Genomic DNA, 12,104 nt, shown 5'->3' on the forward strand with positions numbered 1-12,104 from the left:
CCACCCACCCACCCTCAAAGTGGATTTGGGCCTCTTGTTATCCCCAGTTCACAGGTTTAGAAAGTTGTACTGTTCTCAAGGTCACATAGCTTGGAAGTGGGGAACTGAGTTTCTAAGGCATTCTGACTCCAGGATCTGGGGTGTCTCTCCACTACCAATGAAATTATTCTTGACATTTTATTTGTGCTTTTCATTTAATACTTTGTGTAACCCCTTGAGCATTTTGAAATTCCATTTTTTTTTTTCTTGGCTTGTGAATGATGATAGCAGAGCAGGTTGGTACGGTTATCTCCATTTTGCTTTTGGTTCTTTTCTTCTTGGAATGGTCAGGATTGGGATTTCAGATGCCTTCTTTTACATTCCTCTTTATCCCCTTTCCTGTTGGTCTGCTTATAAGACAATAGGCACTTAAAAAACCAGATCTCACTGGGCAACTGAAGAATTATGGCAAGGAAAAGTATTTCTATATTAACTTGCTGATGAAATAGTCATTTTTGTCTTCTTAGATTTTATTTATTTTAGATGTGTATTGAAATACTCTTAAAACTTATATTTAAATTCAGGAGATATCTCACTTGCAGAAAAGCTAGGAAATATAAGATTTCTTAGTAGAGCTGCTGATAGCTTTTGTGTAACATTTTTGAAATTATTTTCTTCCTGTAGTTTAGGGTAAATTTAAGTATTTTCCCCTCTTAATATCTCTTCTCTACAGATGCCATTTCCAAAATTTGACTACAAAATACTCATTCTTAATTAAACAGGAAATTGAGGATAGTTGTACAGAGTCAAGTCTAGTGGTTACTGAATTAATAGTTTTAAAGATGCATCATCTTGTTATTCCTCTGCCCTGTCTTTACTTTTTGCTGTTTTAGGTTTTGTGTGTCTTAGTCTCTTCTGCCTTATAGGAATTAAAATAATTAGCCTCATTTGGAGCGTGATAGGGGCCTGCACAGTGCTAAGTGTTTTTGACTGTATCATCTCATTTCATGCTCTGAGTATCTTTGTGGAGAGGAGCCTGTGAGTTACTCCAGCTGTGTATGGGGAACACGGAGGCAGGCTATGTTAGGTTGGGTACCGTGTGCAGGGGAACTCAGCTAGGACACAGCACTACTGGGATTCTAACCCAGGCCCTGATGCCACAGCTCACCTACTCTCCACTAAGTCTGGGACCTTGTAATATTAGCAAGATTTCAGTATGACTTTTCCTCTGACTGACCCATGGATCTGTGTTTTCAGTGGGTAGGTGGGGTGGGAAGGAATCTAGAGCCTTTTTACCTTGTTACATTGGGAATGTAACCAAATTGTATGTCCTTAGGTGACTGTCTCCTTGAATATGGCACCAGCAGGGCAGTGTGCTGGGTGGGCACCCCCTTCTCTTGGGTGGCTGGTTCTCCTGTCCTTTTCTGTGGGTTTTGTGAGAGACTTGGGAGGAAAAAGCCAGGTGCGGTTTGCTTGGATGGCTTTCACTTTGGATGTTGTGCTTGTTGAAAATGCTGAGTCACCTGCAATGACCTGGTTTCCTTATCAGTTTTCCCTTTCTCTAAGCACCCCTTTTTGGCTTTTGTGCCTTGTAAGTAGCAAATATTTATTGATGAGGTGAATGAAGCTAATACCTCCTTCCCCTGCTACCTTTGTTTTCTTTTGCTGTCACCTGGCTTTTTCAGTCCTGAGCCTTTCCCCTGGACCTTGACCTTTATTCCACGCACTGATAGGATACCCCCGAGTGAGTTAGAGTCCTGTGGGGCCTCCACAGAGGTTGTCCTAGGGGCAGCTTGGCTGCTGGCAGGGTAGAATTGAGTTACAGGTGCTGCACATTAGAATCACCTGGGGCTGCTTGAGAAAAGATTGACCACTCACTTCCATTTGTATTTAATTGATCTGGGTTGGGACCTTGGCATCAGTGTTTTGTGAGCTCCCTAGGTGAGTCTCCTGTATAGCCAATCCTGTATGGATTCCTTAAGAAGATTAGTGAGATAGATGGGTTTGGTGGTTTGGTGTCGCGACCCCTCGCCGGCAAGGGAAACACGACACAGGATTCTTCTTTCAACAGTTTATTCAGGCCTTGAGTCATGTATCATTCTTCTAGCGCCTGCCGCCGAGCGCCCAAGCACAGCCTAATAAAGCCTCCCGCATACCAATCCTAAGCTGCCACGTGGATCTTTCTCATAGGGTGGTAAGGGATTGCGCGCCAACTCTCCATAAAAGGAGTTGTTTATCACAGGCCACAGTGGAAGCCGGTGCCATCTTCTAATGGCAGCCACGGTCTATAAGAATGGCTTACCACAGTTTGGCCCTAAGGGAGAGGGCTGAAAAGGTGCAGCAGCTCTTCAGTGTCCCCACCCTGGGAGGTAGGCAGACCATTCCTGCTCACCTTCTGACATAATAGCCAATACCAGGGCAGTGCCTATTCTGTGCCAGGTTCTGTTTTAAGCATATATTAGCAGTAACTCATTTAATCCTTCCAATATCCTTATGGGGCAGGCACTGTCATGCTTTTTATAGAAAAAGAAATTGTTAATTCTAGATGAAATCCATGTAGTGTGAAACTGATCCATAAACCTAGCTTGTGGATTTTTCTTGTCTTGCAGTATGGAAAAGTCATTTCAAATCTTTGTTTTAATAACTTAGCCTCAAATATGAATGTTTATTTTACAAATGAAACTAAGACCTGTCCCATCTCATATAAACTTATCAATTGGTATGCAAAATTGTAAATTGGTATTGTAGATCATTTAAAACACTCCTTTTTATAGTTTCAACTAAAGTATTTTTCACTTTATGATAGTAGATCTTATATTTAAGTCATTTTGAGGTAGAACTTATTTTTTATTTAATTGATTTTATTTTTAAAAAACACTATAGCAGAATGCATTACAATTCTTATTACACATATAGAGCACAATTTTTCATATCTTTGTATATAAAGTATGTTCATGCCAATTTATGTCTTTATTTTAATGTAATTTTTTAAAATTGCATTTCATACTTTAAAACACATATGCTTTGTGTTGTTGAGCTCAGATACAGGTCTGCACTGACTTGTGGTCTGACCTGCCTCTTTATCCTCTGGCTATGGTAGCCTTTCAGGATATTAAGCAAATCTAAGATTGGCATTTTAAACATGCTCAAGTCCTGCCATATAAAAACCTGTATTCCACATACCATCAAGTCCACAAGCATATCTAGTCTCCCCTTCAAAGCCACGCTTCTTGAACAGGTTGTCCATGGTTGGCATATTTTGTTTCCTCATCTCAGTTTATTTTGACCTCAGTTCTGTCATTGCAATCTGCTGAGGTCATGGGAGTAACAACCTTGATGCTAAATCCAGTGACTTTTTAAAGCATTAATTCCCCTATTTATTCATACTTACAATGTACTAGGTAGGCTCTTGCTGTTCTAAGTATTGGGATAGGGTGGTGAAGAAAGGAAAAATGTCCTTGTCCTCCTGAAACTTTGACTCTGGGGATAGTGACAAAGTTGTAAATATACATAATTCAGTGTTGGAATCATGAAAGACCTCATATTGTATGATATCCACAAAAGGCAATCTTTAGATTTAGAAAGTAGATTAATGGTTGCCTAGTATGGAAGGGAGTTGGGGGGAATTGAGGAGTAACTGCTAATGCAGTGATAAGTGTTTCATAATTAGATTTTGGTGATGGTTGTATAACTTCTTGGATATATTAAAACCCTTTGGATTATATACTTTAAATGGGTGAGCAATATGGTATGTGAATTAAACCTTCAGAAAGCTTTTAAAAATATATCAGGAAGTGATAAATGCCACAAAGTCTGAATCCGGTGGTGGTTGAAGGTACTGCTTTGGATAGAGAAGGTAAAGGAGACTTCTCTGATGAAGTGACATTTGAATAGATATTTCAGTGAAGACAAAGACAACTGTTATGCCTTGTCAATATCAAGTGTCATTGAAGGAAAGGACATAGTAAATGCCATTCCTGAATATACGAGGAAGAGTGTAGCTGGAATAACAGTGAACACGTCCAAAAGAGTGGGGTTCTATAAGACATCATGTGGGGTCTCATAAGGACTTGATTTCTTTTCTTTTATGCTGCACTAAGACATCCAGATTTTCAGTAATTGAAATCAGGTTGTGACATGTCCTTTCTGAGTTGGCACCGAGGTCTCCACTCAACATCATTGACATCCTTATCCTGGGTCTATCTGAAACCTAGAGGAAAGAAGGCTGTGTTTCTAGAGGGCTTAAAGAAGCAAGGCAAACCTGAACAGTGGTTCTCAACTATAGTATGCCCTTGGCTTTAACAACAATTTTTTTCTTTTTCCATGTCTCAGAGTAAAATTGTCAGGAAGATGGCTATGTACCCCATGGCTTGGAGTACCCTTTAAGCATTCCATGTCGATTCCCAGTTAGAGAGGCATAGCCTTGCACTGCTAGATTGTTTTGTCCTGTCCCAGAGACATTTAGAATGAATGCTGATTTTGATAACCTTTAATTTTTTCCAGTTTTGTTTTACTTTTTTGGCAACAACATGGCCATTATTCTACCTTTACCTGTATTATGTAAATGTGCATAATACAGTGTTGGGATCATGAAAGACCTCATATTGTATATATCCACAAAAGGCAAATCTATAGATTTAGGAAGTAGATTAATGGTTGCCTAGTGCCAAAGGGAGTGGGGGGAATTGAGGAGTAACTGCTAAAGCAGTTACTACTTTAACCCTGCCCGCCACCAAACTTTACAGGTTTGTTTCATCATTTTCATTGTCATCAAAAAGCATTTATTAAGTGCATAGTGCTGTATTTAAGATGTTTATATCTGAGAACATTGCTCACAGATTAGCTGGAGTTTAGCTAATGATACTTTGATGAACCTTTAGTGACCAGAAAGTGTCTATAACACTGGTATTATATATCTTTTCTGCACCCTCTTTTTAAAAAATGTTTATTAGCTTTATTAAATAATTTTACTAGTTTGGTTCAGAAATAAATGGACAGCATTTTTTACCAGAAAAACAATATATGTTATTTTCATATACCAAGTACATGCCTTTTAAAAATATATTTTGTGTTTAATTGACACATAGTAATGGAACACATTTATGGGATGACATTTCAGTACATGTATACAATGTATAATGATCAGATCAGGGTAATTGCCATATCTAACCCTTACATGTGTATTATTTCTTTGCACTGGGAACATTTGAAATCTTCTCTTCTAGTTATCGATTGTTGTCAACCATATTTATCCTACTGTCATATAGAACAGTAAATTTTTTTCTATCTTAACTGTACCCCTGTACTCCTTAACTATCCTCTCTCCATCCATCCCTCCTCCCTCTCCATATCCTTCCCAGTCTCTGGTAACCACTGTTCTATTCTGTACTTCTTTGAGATCAACTCTTTAGCTTCTACATATAAGTAAGAACATGTAGTATTTGTCTCTCTGCTGACTTATTTTGCTAAACATGAAAGTCCTCCAGATACACTCATGTTGGCTGCAGGCGACAGAATTACATTTGTTTTTATGACCGAATAATATTCCCTTATGTATATATGCATGTGTGTATGTGTTTCTACACATATATACCACATTTTTATTCATCTTTTGATGATGATTGATTGCATAACTTGGCTGTTGTGAGTAATGCCACAGTAAACATGCTAACATAGATGCCTCTTTGACATTTTGATTTAATTTACTTTGGAGATTTTATATATATATATATATCTGGTAGTGAGATAGCTGGACCAGATGTTAGCTCCATTTTAACAAAATCATACATGGAAGGAACTTGATTTCAATCCCCAATTCCCCTCTCTTTTTCCTCCCCTCCTCCCTCTCCCTATTTCCTCCCCTCCTCCCTCTCCCTGTTTCCTCCCCTCCTCCCTCTCCCTATTACCCCTCCTCTACTAACCTTCCTTTTGTCTACATATCATTTCTAGATATCATTTTGTCTACATATCATTTCTAGTCATTTTTCCATATGACTGTGCCAGTTTACATTCCCACCAGTAGTGTATAAAAAGTTCCCCCTTTTTCAATTCCTCAGCATTAATTTTTTTTTGTCTTTTTGATAATAGCCATTATACCTAGAGTGAGATATCTCTTTGTGTTTTTTTTTAAATTTTTTTTTTTTAGTTTTCGGTGGACGCAACATCTTTATTTTATTTTTATGTGGTGCTGAGGATCGAACCCAGCACCCCCTCTTGTTTCCCTGAATGATTAGTGATGTTGAGCAGTTTTTCACATACTTATTAGTGATTTTTATAATCTCTTTTGAGAAGTATCTTCAGGTTATTTGCCCATTTTTTTTTCTTAAATTTTTTTTTTCTTTTTCATGTGCCCATTTTAAAATTGTATTATATGTGTTTTTCTTTCTTTTTGCTGCTGTGACTAAAGTCCCTTATATACTCTGGCAATTAATCCCTTGTCAAATGACTACTTTACAGATATTTTCCTCCTTCAGTAGGTTGTCTTTTCTCTCCTGTTGATTGTTTTCTTTTGCTTTACAAAAGCTTGTTAAATTTGATGTAATCCCATGTGTCAGTTTGTGCTTCGGGGGTCATCCAAAGAATCTGCCCAGACTAGTATTCTGAAGCATTTCCTCTGTGTTTTCTTGTAGTAATTTCATAGTTTTGGGGCCTTATATTTAAATCTTTGATTCACTTTGAGTTAAATTTTTATATATGGTGAGAGGGATCGAGTTTTTTTCTTCTGAGTATGGCTATCTAGTTTTTTCAGTATCATGTTCACGTATCAAAGAGACTTTCTCCAATGTATGCTCTGGCCACCTTTGTTGAAAATGTTTGCTGTGGATGTATGGATTTCTTTTTGTGTTTTCTGTTCTCTTCCATTGGTCTGTGTCTGTTTTTACGCCAGTATTGTGCTGTTTTGGTTACTATTGTTTTGTACTATGTTTTAATGTTAAGTACTATAATCTCTAGCTTTGTTCATTTTGCTCAAGATTACTTTGGTTATTCAGGGTCTTCTGTAGTTCCACACAAATTTTATGATTGTTTTTTATTTCTGTAAAGAAGGTCATTAATATTTTGATAGCAATTGTGTTGAATCTCTAGATCATTTTGGTAGTATGGACATTTTAACAATATTAATTTTTCTAGTTCATGAACATGGATGTCTTTCCATGTTTTTGTGTGTGCTTCAATTTCTTTCATCAGAATTTTGTAATTTTCATCCTAAAGATCATTCTCTTTTGTTAAATTTATTTTTAGGTTTTGTTGTTTCATTTTTTGTAGTGCTGTAAATGGGATTGCTTTTTTGATTTCTTTCTCAGTAATTTTGTTATTGGGGCCTAAAAGAACTATTGCTTTTAGTATGTTGTTTCTGTATCTGCAGTCTTATCGAATTCATGCCAGTTCTAATCATAGCATGGCAAGGTGGAATCCTTAGATTTTTCTATAAATAATATCATATTATCTGCAAAAAGGGATAATCTAACCTCCTCCTTTTCTATTTGGGTGCCTTTTATTTCTTTCTCTTATTACTCTGGCCCATTTTTTTTTCTCTTAAAAAAAGTTGATAGATTGTTTTATCCAGTTGTAATTTAATTACTTTAAGTTTTAATATTTAATTACTTTAAGTTTGTGGACTTGATGATTAACAACTTTGGGTAGGAAATGCTGCTGCTTTTTTCCCTTCATGGAGTGTGAAAATAGCTTAACAAAAAAGTTAAGCTAGAATGAAAGAAAGAGCTAGCTTTAGATTAGCAGTTAGAAGATGTGATTTATTCCCAGCCTGGCCACAGCCAGCTAGCCGTCTGATCCTGCTTGGGCTACTACAACAAAGAGAATCCGATGCAAGTGCATGGCGTGAAGGAGGTCTTCTCTCTCACCTCCCATATGCACTCCACTTGGTCTTATTCTTGTAGTACAATCACATTTTATATAGAAATTGTTTCTAAGGCTCCTATTTAAGGTGCACATCACCTGTATTAAAAATACCACTGAAAATAATTGCAGAAGGCACCCCATTGGAGAATAGCTTGGATGAATCCAGCACAGTCATTTCCTTCTTCCAGTGTTGTAACAGATCACTAGCTCCTAAGTTGAAGCACCTGGCAGGCATTTAGGGACCATGTTTTATGAAAAATGCATCTCTTTAAATACTAGACTCATACAGTGTTGTGATGCACTAAGATTGGCCTGTAAAAACTGAAACTGAGTGACTATTCATGTGTCACATCTTAGTTTAAATAGAAAAGAGGGCGGTTAATGGGACAACTGAAATGCCCCTCCCTCCCAAAGTGAATAAAATTGAATTTACTTGAGTTATGTGGCTCTTTTCTACAAATCCAGTGTATGGAGGATCTTTCCTCTCCACTTTTACTGCCATTGTCTAACTTGAGGCCCTACTTATTTATTTCCCACCTCAGTCACTTCCAGTTCTCTCCATAAATGGCCACTCTAGATCCAGGTTGCCTCATCCATGTTACACTCTTGTCCTAGAGTGGTCTCTCTAGCAGATTCCTGATTAGAATGCTCCCACAGCATCCAGACTTCCACAGGAGTGCTTTTCATACTTCTCCAGCAACGCTCTGCAGTGCACAGGTTTGTGAGGTAGGCACTCCCAGGGTTCTGGAATTATGTCTGCACTCAGCGTGTTGAAATTTCTTTACAGTATCATGCCATAATCATGTAAAATTGTTGTAGATATATTACCATTGAGTAGAGTTGGTGTTGCTTGAATGTGCCATGTTTATCTCTTAAATTTGCATCCCTCTGGTAGAATTATATATTTTAAGGATATTCAGTCTAAACTCAAAAGCAGGTTCTTTATTTTCTGATCTTTGCTTTTCTTTTGAATCTCTTTCTCTCTCTCTCTCTTAACCTGACACTTCTTAAATCTGAAAGTCACTTGAAATCCTCTGAACATATCAAGTTTAAGTCTTGGTACCTTTATATCTGCATTGAATCATTTACTGAATGTTTATCGAACAGTTAATATGTGCTGGTACTATTCTAGGCACTGGGGACATAGCAGTGGACAAGATCAAATCCTTGGCCTTTGTGGAAGTAACATTATAATACATATAATACAGATATGTGATATAGTGTCAGGTGTACAAATGCCATAAAGAGAAGTAAAACATGGTGTGGTGGTAGAGTGCAGAAAGGATCCTGTTTTTTGACCTACCAAGGTTCTTTGTGGAGGTGATATTTAAATGGCAACCTGATAATGTGTGAGAGCAAGTTGTGTTGTTACTGGAGGGATGAGCATTCAAAGCAAAGAGAACAACATGTACAAAGGCTCTGAGGTATAAGTGTGCTTGGGAGTGTCCACTTAACAGCAGGAAGTCACTGTGCCTAAGCAGAATGAGCAAGGGGAAGATGAGTAGAAGCAGAGTGTGCAGGGTCCTGAGCCTGTGATAGGGCATTTTCTTTTGCCATGAATAGCTTTCCCTTTCATTTGTAACTTTGGGATGAGATTAGGATTAATTTTAGTTTGTTCCACAGGCTAGCCATTTACCCATCTGTTACTGAATAATTACTGTTTTCTATTGATTTTCACATGATATTTAATTACATTAATTATGTATGTTTACTTATACATACATGGAAACATACAAACATGTTTATCAACTCCTTTCATGGATTTATCCTCCTGCACACATACCATACTGCTATAGTTACTGTATTTTTATACTAGGTATTGGCACACTAAAGCCTACAGACCAAATGTAGTCTACCACCCAGCTTATTTATAAAGTTTTATTGGAATGCAACCATGCTCATTTATGTATTATTTATGGGTGCTCTTGAGCTACAATGGCTGGCTGAGTAGTTGTAACAGATCAAAGAGGCCCAGGCAGCCTAAAATATTTACGACCTGGGCCCTTTACCAGAGGGTTTATCAACCTCTGCTTTATAATATCTATTGATATCAGATGGAGTAAGTTCTTCCTCACTCTTCTTTATCAACAGTTTCTTGGCTATCATACATGTTGTTTTTCCATAAACTTTAAAAAATCAGTCTACCAAGCTTGCCTGACTGCTTTCCCTATGTTTTTTGGGGGCTGAAGAACTGCAGGGCAGGTGGAATAGGTATTTGATTGCATTCAGTTTGTATAGTTTAATGAAGGGGGAGAAGTGATTGTTTTACAGTTAGTCTTTCCATTCCAGGAATGTAATGGCTCTATCTACATTTATGTCTTTCAGCAAACTTTTATTTTTTCTTCACTTGTATCTTACATACTGAAGTTTATTCCTTTTTGTTGTTATTATAAGTGAGATCTTCTCCCAGTTATATTTTATAAGGGACTATTAGAGTATAAAGGAAAGCTTTTGCTTTTTATATATTTAAATTTTTTTTGGCCCTCAGGGGCCAAATTAACAAAATTACTTTCATATTTAATTCTTTTGTTTGACAGTCATTGTCTGAACTTACCCATTCTGTGGAGAGGATAGTTTAGGAAAATGGACTTTGACCTCCTTAGTGGTGTTCATTTTTCTTTTATATTGTGCATAGTGAATTTGAATTAAAATGGAAAATAAACTATATAATTTTGTGGTCAGTCTGCATTTGTGGATAGTTTAAAAAATATCCTGAAGATCATTTAGGCAAGCTATTTGTCAAGCAGGCTATGCCTCTTTGCAAAGCCAGTCGTTGCTTTTAATGTAGGACTATAGAGCTGTGCTTGTCATTCAGGAGAATCAAGCCCAGACACCACCTTACTGTGGAAAGCCATTGGATCATGGAATACAGTTGACTTAACCTGGCATTTATCCTTTGGAATTGAAATATGAGCAGAAGGAGATTTTTATGAATCAGTTAGTGCTTTCCTTAAATATGTTCTCTGTAAAGCATTTGATCTTTACCCCTAACATCTATGCCTTAAGGATGTGAAATCTGTTTTAGATTTCAAGGTCTATTACTTGCCCTGAGCACTGAACAGATGAACCATAAATCCAATATTTGTTAACCTTTGTGAATTTATCTTTTAATGCTATTTTTGTCCTTTTCCCCCTCTGAATTCATGTCTTCTTAACTTCTTATGTTGGTAAAACTAAAGAAAGATTATTAATTTTGGTTTCTTTTTTCTTTTTGTATGTATTTTTTGGGTGACGTGATGGTCGGTGGTGTCAGAGTAGGGTTTGGATATGGAAATGAATAATTGCTGGCTTATACCACGTGATTTATGAAATGAACCGTTACACCTTCTTTGTGTGTGTGAAGTGAAACTTCACATGCAGAAACTGGTTGTAAACACTCCTGTACTTTTTCCAGTGTGTTGAGATTACTTGCAGCCATTATTATAAACATCACTTGGTGTATATAAATATAGAAATGCTGTTATAGGCCGTAGAGATGTTATCTGGCCACATGCCTCAATCATAAAGGGATTTCTGACTTTGGACCTGAGTTGGACCTAGGGAAAGTAGATACTATTTTAGATGACCATTTGGTGTGTAGAACACCATAAGCAAATATAGTGGTCATCAGTGGCTTTTATTTATTGTGTCCCAGACATTGTGATGGGTGCCTGACACAGATAGGTATTATGATAGGTGTCTGATATATTTTCATCCTTCCAGCAACACTATGAAGGATTATTTCATAGTCTTATTTTTCAGATAAGGAAATTGGGATTTAGGTTAAATAACTGTTAGACCTGAGATTTGAGCCATGAGTTAAAACTCCAAGGTGAGGTGATAAAACAAAATGGTATTTTGGGCAGGAACAGAGTGAGTGTGCGTGTGCACACGCACATATGTGTGCACATTGGACTCTGTTGGAATTAGAGAGGGCATTGGACAGAATGTGAAGGTTGAAAAGAAGGGTTTTGTGGGATGGAGTGGTGAAAGAAGTTGGGTAGGGCTCAGCTGAAATTCCAGATTGAGGACAACTTCTGTTTCTTTTCTACTTCTTTCATAGCCGTATAAAGGAGAGAGAAAGATTTAACAACTTGACTTCTTCCCTTAGATTCCCTTATGTGAATTTTGACACTGACTTAACAGTAGAACAGTGAAATGACAAAATGTAGCATGGGGGTTAGGAGGACCTCACTGCATGTATGACCTTTGGCGCGCCCCATTCTCTCTTCCTCCTATTGTGGCCTCAAACTTTGTGTGTTAGTTTTTGGTTTTGTGGGGGTCCCAAG

The 12,104-nt window shown here is 37.4% G+C and overlaps 1 protein-coding gene across 6 annotated transcripts in view; it reads left to right on the forward strand.

Annotated features, from left to right (window-relative positions):
- Dcun1d4 (defective in cullin neddylation 1 domain containing 4) overlaps nt 1-12,104 on the forward strand; it is a 73,053-nt gene that overhangs the window by 10,963 nt on the left and 49,986 nt on the right. Inside the window, exon 1 of one of the 6 annotated variants that reach the window (XM_048784457.1) lies at nt 7,245-8,562. The exons of 3 other annotated variants lie outside the window; for them this stretch is intronic. The gene's annotated coding sequence lies outside the window, so the exon portion shown is untranslated. Of the gene's footprint in view, nt 1-7,244; nt 8,563-12,104 lie in introns of those variants that run through there. 2 more of the 6 variants (XM_015482094.2, XM_048784455.1) reach the window with 2 other exon arrangements.

Source organism: Marmota marmota, unplaced genomic scaffold (assembly GCF_001458135.2).
Source record: "Marmota marmota marmota unplaced genomic scaffold, marMar, whole genome shotgun sequence".
NCBI classification, from domain to species: Eukaryota; Metazoa; Chordata; class Mammalia; order Rodentia; family Sciuridae; genus Marmota; species Marmota marmota.